The sequence below is a fragment of the Crocodylus siamensis genome, chromosome 3, assembly GCF_052110815.1.
Source record: "Crocodylus siamensis isolate JL-2025a chromosome 3, ASM5211081v1, whole genome shotgun sequence".
Classification (NCBI taxonomy): domain Eukaryota; kingdom Metazoa; phylum Chordata; order Crocodylia; family Crocodylidae; genus Crocodylus; species Crocodylus siamensis.
Window position 1 is genome coordinate 6,597,667 of NC_143397.1, and position 14,453 is coordinate 6,612,119.

The following is a 14,453-nucleotide window of genomic DNA, read 5'->3' on the forward strand; positions in this document are numbered from 1 at the left end:
TGTTTTGGCCCCAAGCTCTTCTATCCCACCTGGGGTAACCTGCCAGATGGCACGTGGCATGGGGATTCCCCAGGAACAACTAAAAGTGGCACAAGGTGTCCTGCTGCAAGTTGTCTCTGGGGAACCAAACATCCATGCTTGTCTGGACACGGCCTATGTCTCTTCTGCAGGGTTCCTGCAACTTCCTGAGAAGTCAACGGGTATCCTGTGGGTGAGAAACAAAAGGGGAGAGCAACATTGAATTAAAAAAAAAAGAAAAGAAAAAGTAAAATAAAATCAATTCATAACCCCTGGATCCCAGCCTTTTCTCATGTTAGAGTGTTTGGGACCTAGATTGAAGGGTTTCTGTTCATCTGAGTTTTAAAAGAAATAAGAGGTAGATTTTTTTCCTAGTGTAAATTGGGAAATGTCGCTCAGGTCAATGTACTTTTAGTCTTTCGTATATCTTACAATCCAGGTGATCAAAATACAGCCCACAGGCTAGATCCAGCCTACAGAGCCATGTCATCTATCCCGCAGGGCTTCCCATGGGTCCAGAAATCTGGTGGCATAGTGAGCTATGGTATCATTAATTGCTGGGGCTCCTGAAGCCACGGCGATGAATTCTGCTGTCACTCATCCTGTCACCAAATGCGCAGGCCCATGGGGAGCCCCCCGGGCTGGACCCGGTTGCAGAGCGGTGTCATCTGTCCTGTGGGGCTGCTCACAGGGACAGAAAGTCGGGGGTGGCAACTCCCACAGATCTGGTATCCGCAGCAGTTAATACCAGTGTTGCCAAATTTCAGCTCCACATGCAAGATGGCATAGCTCTGAGCTCCGGATCTGACTCATGGACCAATCCTGTGCCACTCATCCAGACCCTGGGGCCAGATGTGTTAGACACCCCTACCCTTTGGGGTCTGTCCCTTAGAAATCAGGATGCTAGAGAGCTCTCTGTTTCAAACTTTCCATTTCTTCTGTCTTCATACAGGACTGGGAATGACCTCCTGGGTCATTTAGTCTAGCCTCCTGCAATTGCAGGAAGCCATGTCTTATAATCCTATTTATAAGCTCATCAACTTCCATTTTTAAAATTATGTTGTTTGCTCCCACTACTATTGATAGCCCATTCCAGAACCTCACTCCTCTGATGGTTAGAAACCTCCTTCTAATTTCCAGGCTAAATTTATTCATGGCCTGTTTATATCCATTTGTTCTTGTGCCAACATTGTCCTTTAGTTTAAATAGCTCGTCTCCCTCCCGGATGTATTTTTGAACTGTTGAAATATCTGTTAAGCTGGAAACACATTAGACACTGGGTGAAAATCCAGGCCCTTCAAAGACTAATAAGGGTCAAAGACAAAGGAATTGTAATTCATATTTGTGTCTTTAATCTATAAGCTGTTTTACAACAGGGACCTGTGCAATTTTTGGCCCAAACAATGCACCTTATAGGGCTGTGTGTCCTTGTGCAACTATATAAATGATAAATGGTGATAGTTCCTTTGGGTTTTAATGATGTTTAATAGAGAGACTGCATATTTTTTAGGGCCGGGATGACATTGACCACAGCGCCAGCCCGGTTTTCAAACTTGGATGCAGAATTTGTCTGTTCATACAAATGGGATCTTGGCTTCTTGTCCAACTTGTCCAACTTGTTGGTTTCCCTGGGAATTAAAGCAGGCAACTGCTCAGCTTGGATCAGCACAAGTTTCCTTTCAACCCTGCCATGGCTGGAACGGAGTCTCATTAGCTGATCTGCCAAATAAGTCTAACTCTTTTTTTTTTTTTTTTAATAGGAGCCATCGCATTGTGTTCCCTTAATTACACCATGTCATGTCACGTCGCAATGTAAAATGACACAGTGTAACCCTTTGTGACATGTGATAACTATGATGAATTACATCCAGAACAAAGACTTGCTTTGAAAGGATATATCTGATCTGGGGGAGAGCAGGTATTTCAAGCACTCCATGGATATTTTGGATTAACGGATAATTCCCCATCACATATCACAAATGTTTAATAATAAGATTATGAACATGCTGGCAGAGGATTTTTCCTGACTTTTATCCTAACATATCAATTTTTTATTTACTGTAGCAAATTAATAACTTCTATGCTTACAGTAAGAAAAATATAAAAAGCTAGCTACTTTCAGAGAGATTAGCTTCCTATTTGATTTCTTGGAATAATCATATTAAGCGATAAAATTAACGTCAGAGAGGAGAGAGGTACTCGCCCTAGCCACGGTGGTTCCAGAATAAGAAGGAAAAAAAACCCCTCCCACCAATATCCCAGTGAAATCGCTGATCATTTTATCAGATGCCACAGAAAGTTTAAGTATGAATTCTCTTAAAAAGCAGTTTTAAAGTAAGAAAAGTGGCTGTAAAATGCCATTTTAGTTGCTGACAAGGGCTTCCAGCTCAAATTTCCTTGGTACATATCAAAACAGGATTTTCAGTTGTTTTTTTTTCTTGATTGCTACTGCTGTAACTGCAACTTGGGATATGAAAATCAAGCTGTGTTCTTCTGTCATTTGCACCATCATCAGCAATGAGGATCCTGCAGACAGAACTTAGCTGCTGAAAATTTTGCTGATGGGACTTAAGACAGACCCAAATCCATCTCTCCTCCAGCACTGTATTGAATCTGCAATGTGGTGCTTATGCTTTTTTATTATTATTATTTGCAACACAGGCCGGTGCGACTCAAAGTTAAACAGGGAGCAAAACTACTGAGAAAATAGGCACCATTATTTCTGGGGGGGTTTCATGCTGACTGTATTATTTCATAATAAAAATCCTCAAGTAAATAGATTTTTAAACATAAATATTCTGGGGTTTTTTTTAAGAGTAATATGAGCTGAGATCCTGAAGTTTTAGAACGTGACCTATTCAAGGTAAAATTAATCCGGCTTTATCGTCTATTGAACACCTAGGGTAAAGTAGGGCGAATATAATCAAACTACGAAATTACTGTTTTGCACAGAGGGCCAAATTATGCAGGAGGATCTCTTTTAATAACATTGAGTTTATTAAAGCCCTGAATGTTTAAAGGACAAATCTCCTAAGTCCTTTGACATATCAATGCTTGCTCAGACTATCTTACAATACAATGTGCTTCATTGGAATCCTAGATAGTGTTAGTGACCCAAATTTGAGGCCATTTGAGTCAGATATTCCTGAAATATGGCCCTCCCCACTGAGAAACACCCCAGCATTTTACAAAATCAGCAGGTTCTTAACCATTTCTGCACATCTCAGGAGCTTTGATGTGCCCCAACTTGTTTCAGTTAATTGAGCTCTCTCTCAGCTAGTGCATAACACCCACTTTCCATTCAGGAAAGCAATATTGCAGATGTTACTGAGGAAGTGTGGGGCTGTCTAAAAAGGTGTTTTTGCTAAATACTCATGCATTAAATATGTAAACATGTTCCTGTGAAGCAAGACCACGTAAGGATGTTTGCAGGCAGGTAAGTTGAGACTGGGGCTGGGGATGGCTGTGTCTGGCGGATAGCTAGGAACAGAAATAGCTGCAAACTTGCTTATAAATACTTGCAGATCTCAACTGAGGTAATGTTGATAACTGAACCTCCTACTTTTTAGGTTGTCTCAAATGGTAAGGAAGGATTTTTTTCCACTTAGTGTTCAATGTATATAAAGGCATGTGTACAGGGGCCTGATGTATATGGATGCATGGGGTTGCCTTCCTGTGAAGGATCAGAGTTTTGCTTGGGATAGAGATAGGGGATCACACAGACTAGACCGGTGCAGAGGTGGTACGTGGAAGCCACTGTCTCAGATGCATAGAACTGCCTGAAGCTTGGCATCTGTTCGGTGGCCAGTCAGACATGGCCCTCCTTCACACCGCATGTCTGGGGGGCAGAAATTGTCCTAGTACTGTCTATCTACTGCATTCGAAGATGGGAATAGAATAGAGATGAATGCAAGGTGAAGAAAAGTTACTAGGAACATGGACCAGAACATATAGACCCTTCTGATGTAGCACACAATCATCTCATAGAGATATTCTCCTACCAGCTTATCTCCTTGCAGCAGTGCAGCGATGCAGTGAGGTGCCTGAGGTCAGGAGAAGCGGTGGCTTCCAGTTGCTGCTGTACTTCCAGTGTCATCATGTGGCACCCAGGGCAGTCGTCTCAATCACCCCACTCTAATTATGTCCCTGCCTTCTTCCTCCAGCCCCTCCTGGCTGCATAATTGGCCAGCTTCAAGAGGAGGGCTGGAGAGGGCTCTGGGCAATGCCTAGATCATGGCTTGGTAGTTACAGACCACTGCTCAGAATTAGACAAAGGCTCATAACCTCACTGAATAAGGACGCTGAGAACCTTTGTCTTTGTGAGCATGTCTATAAATGTATCTATGCATGCCTAAACTTAATGCACCCTTGCTTAGGGTGCATCAAGGTGATTTAGGTGTGCCGCTACATGTGGACCCACTAATGAGCATTAAGGCTCATTAAATTGAGTTACAAATAGCTAAGTCCCCCTAGCATATGCACAGATGCATTGGCACAGTGTATGTCCATTGATTCACACAGTGTTAATGTGCATTAGTGCATCTACATGTGCACTAATGTGACTTAGCTATTCACACCTAAATTTGATACCTGCTTTATGCATATCACATAGCCTTAAATCACCATTTTTAAGGGTGCATATGTGCAGACATGTGCCCTTAATATGCCTTAAAAGGGTGATTTTAGGCTAAACCTACCAAAAAGAGGCACATACAGATGCACTCTGTTTTGCCAGGCAAGTACCCTAACCAGTAGGCTATTGGGCTAAAATGTGGCGGCTGTTCCTCCTCCACTTTTCTTTCAGTGTGTACCTGGATGATCTTATTCTGGAAATAGAATAAAAGCTGTAGAAGTGCCAAAATTGCTCTTTCATGGCTATTTAAGTACCACTTAGAAACTAGGCATAATCTAACAGCTAAATACCTTTTTACCTTTTTTGCTTTAGGAATCTATTATGGATTAGGCTAAATAGGGGTTTGCAAGTGGGTTTCCCAGGTGAGTGCCCAAAGCCCTGGTATATTAGGATTACCATATTGCCTGCTTCAAGCTCCAAAGAGTCTTGGCTCTGGCTGTCTTTCATGTAAAATAGGCACACTCAGATATTGCCTGTTGAAATGGGCTCAAAAGACATTATAGACCAAGTAAGACCTAGTTCTATGGGGACACATGGCCTTAGAGTGACCAGCATAGAGGGCATTCCAGTTCTCTGCTACTCTGTCCTCTGTCTTCTATTGATGTAAAACCCAACACCTTTATGTCTTCTATTTTGCTCTTCAAGAGAAACATAGAAGACATAAAGGCATCTGGTTTCATATCAGTAGAGGACAGAAGACAACCGGACTGTCCTCTATGATGGCCACCCTAAAAGGCTTACAGGCCAAGCAGGTCAGCGACACCAGCAAGTAGGCAGGTTTGCATGTGCTCACTGATAGCATCTTCATTGCTTTGGCCCCTTATTAGGAGAAATGTGAATTAGGAGAAACCTTATGACATTAGGTTGTTGTTGGAGTAAATGGCAACTGAATGGGGTCTGGAGGATCTAACTGGTGTAGGAATTAGGCACCTAGTTCCCTTTGTAAATCTTGCCCTAAATACTTGCCCAAGAAGTCCGATGAGCAGTGTGGACTAAACCCCTGGTCTTCCAGACTCGCGTCTTAGCCACCAGACCACCTCCTTCCTCTCTTGGTTTCTCTCAGATCTCTATCCTCCCTTCAAAAAACACCTACACTGAGTCCACACTAGCTCCTGCATCTTCTTCCCCACTCCGTAACCCATGGGTTGGAAATGTTTTGACGCATTTTTAGTAAGAAAATGAAAATTCACTGAAAACAAAACTTTTTTTTTTCCACAGGAAATAGTCAACACTGACAAATTTCTTGACTTAACATTTTTGGAGGAAGATGAAAAAAAATGTGGTTTGACATTGCTGAAACATCCTGTTTGACATTTTTAAAAATGATAAATTCAATTGTCTCCAGTTACAAATGACTTTCTGTTTTTAGAGAGAGCTAATTAGAGCTGTCAATAGCCACTGGGAATTGCCTACATGCTCTCCAACTGTGTTCAGTATGTTAGGTGCAGCTGTATTGAAAGGCAGAGGGATTGGTTGGGGTAAACTTGGTAGAGCTGTGATTGTAATCAGAAGTGATTTGGGAGATCCTGCTTGTCAAGGAAGGAGATACGAATGTCCCTTCTCCAGTGAATATAATGAAAGGAAATTTGTGTGTATACAAAGGGATGCAGTTCATGGCATTTCAGTGCTGAATTGTGAATGTGCATTAGTCACAGAGCCCGGGGATCTTTCTCCCAAGGGGATTATCGGCGTTGACAGGTGTGCCTGTGCCATGATGGGCATCTAAAGTATAGTGTTATATGGCATCCTGTTTGTAAGTGTGAAGAGGCTGTTAAAATAGGTGAAAGAGGTCTGGCACGTAATAATGTTTTTTGTGGAATAGTCTGTGTATGAAAATAGGACTGGTATCGGCCACTCTTGTTCTTTAAGGCTCATATAAACACAAGCAATGCATTAGCGAAAAGAAGGCATCAGACTCGGTACTACAGTCTATGTGCACCTTATTCCCCCCAAAGCTTAGCACAATTGGGAAAGGAAGTGTGCAAATGTGGGTATTGTGGGTGTGCTGGGGCATTGCTCAAGAAAGTTAGCTTTCAGAAGAGTAATTCTAGCCACTTTACATATTCTGGAAAAATGTTAGGTGCCACTGGACCAGTTTAATTTGGCCATAAAGAAGCCCAGGAGACAATTCATTCTGCTGGTATTGCTGTCAACCAGAATAGCAGCTATGAGGTCCATGGCTTCCCTCTGATTAATGCTTCTGTACTTGAAAGAAACTTGGGATTCAGTGCAAAGTAAAGGTGAAATCATAACACCACTGACCTCCCCCAGTCTTAAGTGGGGCCAGGATTTCATTCGATGAGTCTTATCCTGAGTGGTGCAAGACTAGTAGTGCCTGATCCAGTTTCCATCAAAGATAATTACAGACTTTTCATTGGAATGGGGCACTTTGAATACCAAGGGATTTCTTTGCTGCTAAAGCAGATCATCCTTACAAGAAGAAAAGTGCCTTCAGGCTCTCATTGGAAATCACTAGCAGTTGAAAGCATTTAGCAACTTCCATAACGAAGCAACTGAGCATCAGCAGAAGTTGTGGCTACTGAACAAAGTACTCAACAACTCCTTCTGACCAGAATCCTCCAGCTTTCATTCCTTTGACCAGTCCCTCTAAGTCAGTGGGAACAATAGGGATGAAGACTGAAGCTTATTGCAGAAGTCGAGAGAGAGAAAGAGGTCTCCTGCAGTCCATACCTCACATAAGTAATACTTATTCACATGGTAGTACCATTGCAGGCATGGATAAAGGTCATGCATACAGGTAAATGTGTGTTCTACTGGGTCATAAAATAAGTAAAAGCACTGGATTGAATATATGGTTTCAACTGTGGACACCAGTGATGTAAAAGGAATAGCACTGCATAGACCTAATTGTAGTAAGGACTGTAGGAGGGGAAATGAATAAGAAGCTTAATTAAACAATGGAAAAATGTATTGCCCTGTAGAAAGGAATAAAATAAGTGGGCTACTAATACTATACTCTTATTATTGCAAATATACTGCAAGCGTGATAACATTTAAAAAAAAAACAGATTTATTTAAAGACAAGTTAGAGCTGTGCCTTTAACGTATCATAATTAAAAGACAGGGTGAACTTGTTGGGGGGGGGGGCAGCATGCTGAGACATTGTATTTTAGCTGTGAAAATCAATACATGCTCTAGAGATAGGGCACTTGACCAGAAAGGATATTGCAAGATACAAAAGAGCAGATATGAAATACCATTCCTGCAAAGTTCATTTCTTGCTCTTATTACATCAGTTCAGCAGAAAACACGGCATGCATGAAACTATGGTAGTGCCGACAATTTATTGTTGCTTCTCTAAGTTTCTTGGAAGATCTGCATGCGAATTTAGTTGCACTCCTACTTCTGCTCTTGCTCTACTAGTAATTCAGTTCAAGGTCCAGGGCAATGCATTTCTAAAAGAACATCCATATTCTGCCCCCTCCATCTCCTCTGACTTGCTCCATCAGTAAATCTGTTGACAAGATTTGGGTAAGTCACTCTGGGAAGCAAGAAGGAACTGCAATACACACCCACACACATACACACCCACACAAACAAAACTTGAAGAGAATTTGAGCCCAGGTCTTCAACAGTCAGGTGAGAGTTGCAGGTGGTGAGATATTAGATGCAACAAAGGGCTCCTTTTCTAATTCTTTCTTTCATTTTTGCCCAAAAAACTAGATCCTGGTTGTGAGACTATTTTGCCAAAATAGATAATTTCCTGGAAAATGTTGTCATTTTTAATGTATCCTCTTTTTTAGACCAAGACACTTTTTGTTCAATAATTCCTGTTCAACTCAATTGGACAACCAAAGCTCTCTTGTTATAGCTCTAAAATGGGGATAATGACCTGTATGTGTTCTTGAATAGTGCTTTAGGTCATAACAGCAAAAAACAACAACCACAGAAAATACACCATCCTTTACTGTGAAACTTGAAGCAAATTCTTGAATCTAGCCCCAGCAGACACTTTCCAAGAGAAGAAAAAACAGCATATGGAAAGCTGCTGAGATATGGTATCGCTGGCTTTGGACTGCAGAATGAAACCAAGTTAAGATGAGGAAGAATTAGTTCTTTCAATACTACTCTAACACCATTGAAAATGTAACCATTAAAGGGGTGGGATTATTGCTTTAGAAAAACTATATCAACAATTAGAAGTAATGATGTTTTCACTCTTTAAACTGTGATCACCATATTACAGTTGTTGGTCATTTCAGTGCAACATAGTACACACGTACATGTGTCCTGGCTACCAAGATATTTCAAAGTGACTCCTTTGCCACACTAGTACTGGAATGGGAGGGAATGAACCAAGCAGAAAGTGTTGAGACACATTTCATGAATTACCATCCAGTGGTTCCTGAACAATTAAGGTTCTCATTACCTATCCCTCCCCCAATTGCTCCCCCGGTCCTTCCTTTTTCCTATGAGGTTGAAAAGCAACAGGGAGGAGAAACAGGGACTTTAAATTTGGAAACACAATATTTGCTTTTTCAAATGGTTGTCAAAAGCATAATACACTTATTCCCCTTTTAGTATCTGAACATAATAGTGAAATTAAGAATTAGGGAAATAATAGGACCTGATCCTATGAAATAGATGAGGGTTATTATTTCCATTTTACAGAATGGAAAAAAGAATTGGGGAAAGAAGAAGTTTCAGAAAAGAGGTAAAAGAATGAGTCATAAGCATTAAACCATGACTCAGAATGACAGAGCGAAGCCATTTACAAGTTCATCAGAGAGGAAGTTAGGGAATTCATAGTCTCTGGGTACCTATGGGAAGATGTTTTCATCTGAAAACATTAAAATGTAGCAGACAGTTATTCTCCTTATCCATATGAGGCAAGGGAAGAAGTAGGAGCCTTCCATTTTAGCAGAGGAGATTTTGATTAGATTTTAGACAGACCTTCCTACCAGTGAGGGTGGTCGAGCACCAGAGCACGGTACCCACAAAGGGGATTGAACCTTCATGACTGGAAATCTTTTAAGTGGACATTAGACAAACATTTGTCTTGGATGGCTGCTGGAGTAGAGGCGTGGATGATATAAATCCCTCTTTTCTCTTGATGGTGTAATTTTAAACCTGTTCTCACATCTAGCCACCTTTTGAGAGTCTCAAGAGTCACCTGCTTCACAGAGACCTACTGACTATTCTTTGTATAGTTGAACCTGATACTTCTTTTAAAAAAATACAAAGATTGAAACATCTTGGGACAATTGTGTATTACGCCAGGAAGAAGTGCCTACTTTCCTGAAGTCTGAAGATGTTTGTGGAGCCTGCTGGTAAATGAGTACAACACATTGCTCTCTGAGACAATCCACACAGGATCTGACCCTCTTCCAAACCTAGCTAAAAAGCCCTGTCCTTTATTGCTCAAGCTGTAGCATCACCAGTTTTCAGCCTCAGAGCATTCCCTAATGTGATGTCCAAGACGGCCGCTGTCAGATTTGGAGCCAGAACCTGAATCTGGTGCATGATTTCTCCACCATAAGGTTCATATCTGGATCTGTGGCTTAGATTCTCTCATCTTCATGGAGGCTCACATTCATGCTTTTGCTCAGGGGTGGTGTCTCGTCCTAAAGTGTAAAGAATGAGGTGAGGTTACAGCTACTTTGAGTTCAACTGTCTGACTGCTACACTGCAGAACTAAACCATGAGTACCTCCCCACAAAAAAAAATTCTCTTTGAGAAATGTGTAGCTTGCACAAACACTGTGAATTTTTACAGCAGACCAACACCATGTTATTTAGCACAGGTTTTCTGTAATTGTGATACAGTGGGAAAAATCACAGTGTTCAATGGCCCTTAAACTCTCCCTTCCATCTTCGTGATGGGGTCGTCTTAACTGTTAGTACAAAGGGTGCAGAGGGCTGTAATATAAAATGCGTGGGAATAATGGCAGACTCAGGACCTGTTTAAGAACCTTTTTGTTTCCGCAGCGGTTAGTGCTTCAATTGTTTGTCTGTGTCTTTGCTTCCGTATTTATAGAAAGGGTCACAGTCCCTATGCTGCTCCTGCTGAGCTACCATCAGCCATTAATGTTCCTTTGAAATCTGTGAAATGCTGGAATGTACCTGATTCATTCAGCATCGCAGGAGGTGCATTTTACTAGAGCATCCTTAGGCTTGCTGCAAAACAGGCATTGGATATCTGCACAAATCAGTGAACATCTTTGTAGGCACCTTCCTATCAGCACATTTACTTCAATCACTTGGTAGGTGAGAGGAGGAAGAAGATATATTGTAAAGGAGTTAAAAAAACAACAACAACAACAAAAAACCTCAAAGGGGGTATTTGGAAAGACTTGGGGAATACCAGAGGTGGTTGGGATCCGTTCTTCTTTCATATGATAAAAATGGTGTTTGCATCTTTATCTTTGTGCACGTTGGCATTTTTGTTGATTCAGGAGCTCTTGGCTGTCAGAGACATTACTGGGGATCACTACGTGGAAGTGGCTCTTGTCAATCCCCAGGATCCCTGCGAAGAGTGAGAATATCTCAAAATAGTAACACATTCATACTCACAGACAAATAGGGCTGGAAGGGACCTTAAGAGCTCAACAATGCCAACCCCTTGCTCAAAGTAGGATCCACTCCTGCCTAAACCATCCCAGACAACCGGTTGTCTAATCTGCATGTTAAAAACCTCCAATGATGAGACTTAACAGTCTCTTAAGGTCAAGGGTGAGGGCATGGCAAACTTTCCAGCAATTCTTAATATTAGCAGGACACAGAACTATAAAAAGCCACAAGAAGCTCTAAGACAAAAGTTAGGCTAGACAGAAAAACTGAGAAAGTGCCCAAAGGCCTTTAAAGCCCAATAGCTTGCTAAGACTTTTATTTGCCAACTGCTCAGTTGGTCTAATAAAAGAAATCACATCTACTCACAGAAACTTGCCTGATAAAGGCCTTGAAGAGAGCTAAGATCATACAGGAAAGGTTGGAAAATATCTGAGAGAGCAACAGAGAGCACCAGCAGTGGGTCAGAAAGTAGGGCCAGGTTGTGCTAGCATAGCCATGGGTTCAGAAAGTAGAGGTGGGCGAAGCGGGTCCTATTTGATTCAGATTCAGATTTGACCTGAATTGGGGAGAGTGATTCGACTCATTGATTTAGATCACTGCCCCTGATTCAGTTGGGCTGAATCCAAATCTGAAGATTCGAAGCTGATTCAGAGAATCAGCGATTCAGACATAGACACAGCTTTCAATGTTTTTTCTACATACCTCGAGGTACCAGCATGGCTTGTGAACACTCCAGTGCTGTGGGATGGAGCATCCCACAGAAGGGTCCCCCTGCATGCTCGGCAACAAACCCAGAAGGGAACCAGATGTGCTTCTGGTCCCTTTCTGGGTCTGCTGCCGAGCATGCTGAGGAGCCCTCCGTGATCCTCTGGGACGCTCCATCCACCCCAGCATCGCAGCACTCATGAGCTGCCTGGTACCTAAAGTTCTGTAGAAAATACATTTAAAGCTGTGTCTATGTTCAAATCGCTGAATCTTTCCGAATCTCGCCAAACTGATTTGGAGGGCTCCAATTCAATCTGGAGAGATTAAAGTGTCCTCTGATTCAATTCAGAGTCGGAGATTTGGCCACCGAATCAGGACCGAAGCTTTGCACATCCCTATGAGAAAGAAGGGAGAGAACAATGTCTTTGAGAAAGGAATCAAGCATGATGGAGTCCTTGTATCACCACTTGGCATCACCACTAGCCTGTCCAAGATGAGGGGGATGGTCCAGCCCCTTTCCTACTTTCTACCAGACTGTGGTTAGTACAGAGGGATGCAGATATTGTGCTCTCTCAAACTCCAGAAGAGGCACAGATACCTCTTAGATTTCCAGGTAGGGCAGTGTTTGAGACCACTATCTAACTTGCAGTATAAGAGCAGTAGTTAGATGCTATACCTGAACCAGACTTACTTATCAGATGAAAACCAATTGACTCCTTTTTTGGCTTACGTGGAGTGACTGCATCTCTGTGAAGCCACTTTGCTCCTTCCTTGTGTCCCATGGATTTGGACTCTTCTTCCAAATGTTCCCACAGAGATCCCTAAATGTGGTTATTTGAGCTGGACATGAGCAGAAGGTTTGCCCTTTGCAGCACACTGGGTGGCATTCAGAAAGTGTTTCATTACCGCAAAATGCATTCTTGGATGGCATCCTGCTCTTGCTGAAAAGATGTTAAAGACAAGCCACACAGAAACAATACCAGACAACTTGGAGGATCCAGCTCTCAGTTTGAAAACACAGTGCTCAGATGAATAGCTGGAGATTACAGATATGTATCCACTTGAGGGCATTGTTATGGCCTAGTTAAACTGAAATAAATTGCACACTTTTAAACTTGCAAGTTTTCTAGTGGGAATACTTCACTGTAGAAACATGTTCTAAATATTGGATTAAATGGTAGGGTAGGACCCTAGCGAAAACCATTTTTCAGCTTTGGAATGAAGCATTGTTCTTTAAATATGAATGGTTTTACAAATGAGAATACAGCAATATGGAGCTTTATTTTTTGTTGGTGTTATTATCATAATAAACAAAACCAGTGAATATAATAAGTGGAGAACACTTCCTTCTGATCCACAACATTCAACTCTAATAGGCAAAAACTCCTCTTGTTTGGACTACAGCAATTTTAGAGTCTACATTTAGTTTTTTATAACGAAGAGTAGGTGTAGATGGCTGAATATTTGGGCTGGCTGAATATTTCCCATCAAAATGCGTTTTGTTTTAAAATAGGAAAGTGAAAATTTTCATAGGAGGTGTTAATAATGTTTAATTTTTTGTAAGGTAACAGATTATTTCCCTCCCTAAGATTCTTTTAATTTTTCTTGGCAGTTTGGACCCCAAAGTATTTCTATCTTCAGCTGAAACTATAGAGGTTTCATTTTTCTGGTCAAGCTGCATTTGCAGGTCTAGTAACATGACTTACAAAGGTTGGAAGAACTGGGTACATTTAGTCTGGGCAAGAGAAGACCAGGAGGACCGATAGTTGTCTTCATATACCTACTGGTTGCTTATAAAGGTGGTGGTGATAGGAGGCTGAAGGGGATAGGGCAAGGAGTAATACGTAGTCTTAAATGTCAACAAGGAACTTTTAAGTCATATGTTAGGAATATTTTTTGCGTTATGAGGTAGGTTCAGCCATACAATGGACTACCTAGAAAGGTTGTACAATTTTCATCCTTGGAAGTTTTTAAGAGCAAATTAGTAAATACTTGCCTAGGATGATTTAGACAGACATGAGCTGACCTCTGGAGTTCCTGCCTAGCTCCACTTTTCTGTGATTCCCTGTTTTACCAGTTTCAATGACATTTTCAGTTTTCATATTTTCAACCAAAAAAACCCACTAGACTTTCTGATGAAAATGGTGGTGATTTTCTTCCTCACCATTTCTCATCATTGTTTGAAGTCAGGCAGATTCACACGCACACCCTAATCTGCACTGAAAAAAAAAATATATATGGGAGAAGTGCTCTCATGTCTTTAAAAAGCCCATCTGTTCTGTGTGAATCGTCTATTTTACAGTCGTTCAGTGACATTAAAAGTGTTTCATTCTGTGGGATGAGAAATCCCTCTAGCCCAGCAGATCCTGTAAAGGCCCAGGGCTCCACATACTGAGCTCCACCACTTCCCTTTTCCGTATCCTTGTGACAAGGTATTTAGCAGGATTCACAGATTCGTTGGCATCTGACCAGGGCGTGCCCTGAGTGCTTCTGCTGTGGCCTAGCTTCACCATTACACATCAAGAAATGGAGTTATGGACAGATGTTCAGAAATGAAACCTCTTGTG

The 14,453-nt window shown here is 41.6% G+C and overlaps 1 long non-coding RNA gene across 1 annotated transcript in view; it reads right to left on the reverse strand.

Moving 5' to 3' along the window:
• Positions 1-9,941: 9,941 nt before the first annotated feature.
• The window catches only part of LOC149867949 (uncharacterized), a 50,791-nt gene continuing 46,279 nt past the window's right edge, over positions 9,942-14,453 (reverse strand). The window contains exons 2-3 of the long non-coding RNA XR_016440936.1: positions 10,735-11,137; positions 9,942-10,236 (exon numbers count right to left, since the gene is read on the reverse strand). This is a non-coding gene — a long non-coding RNA (uncharacterized LOC149867949). The remainder of the gene's footprint in view (positions 10,237-10,734; positions 11,138-14,453) is intronic.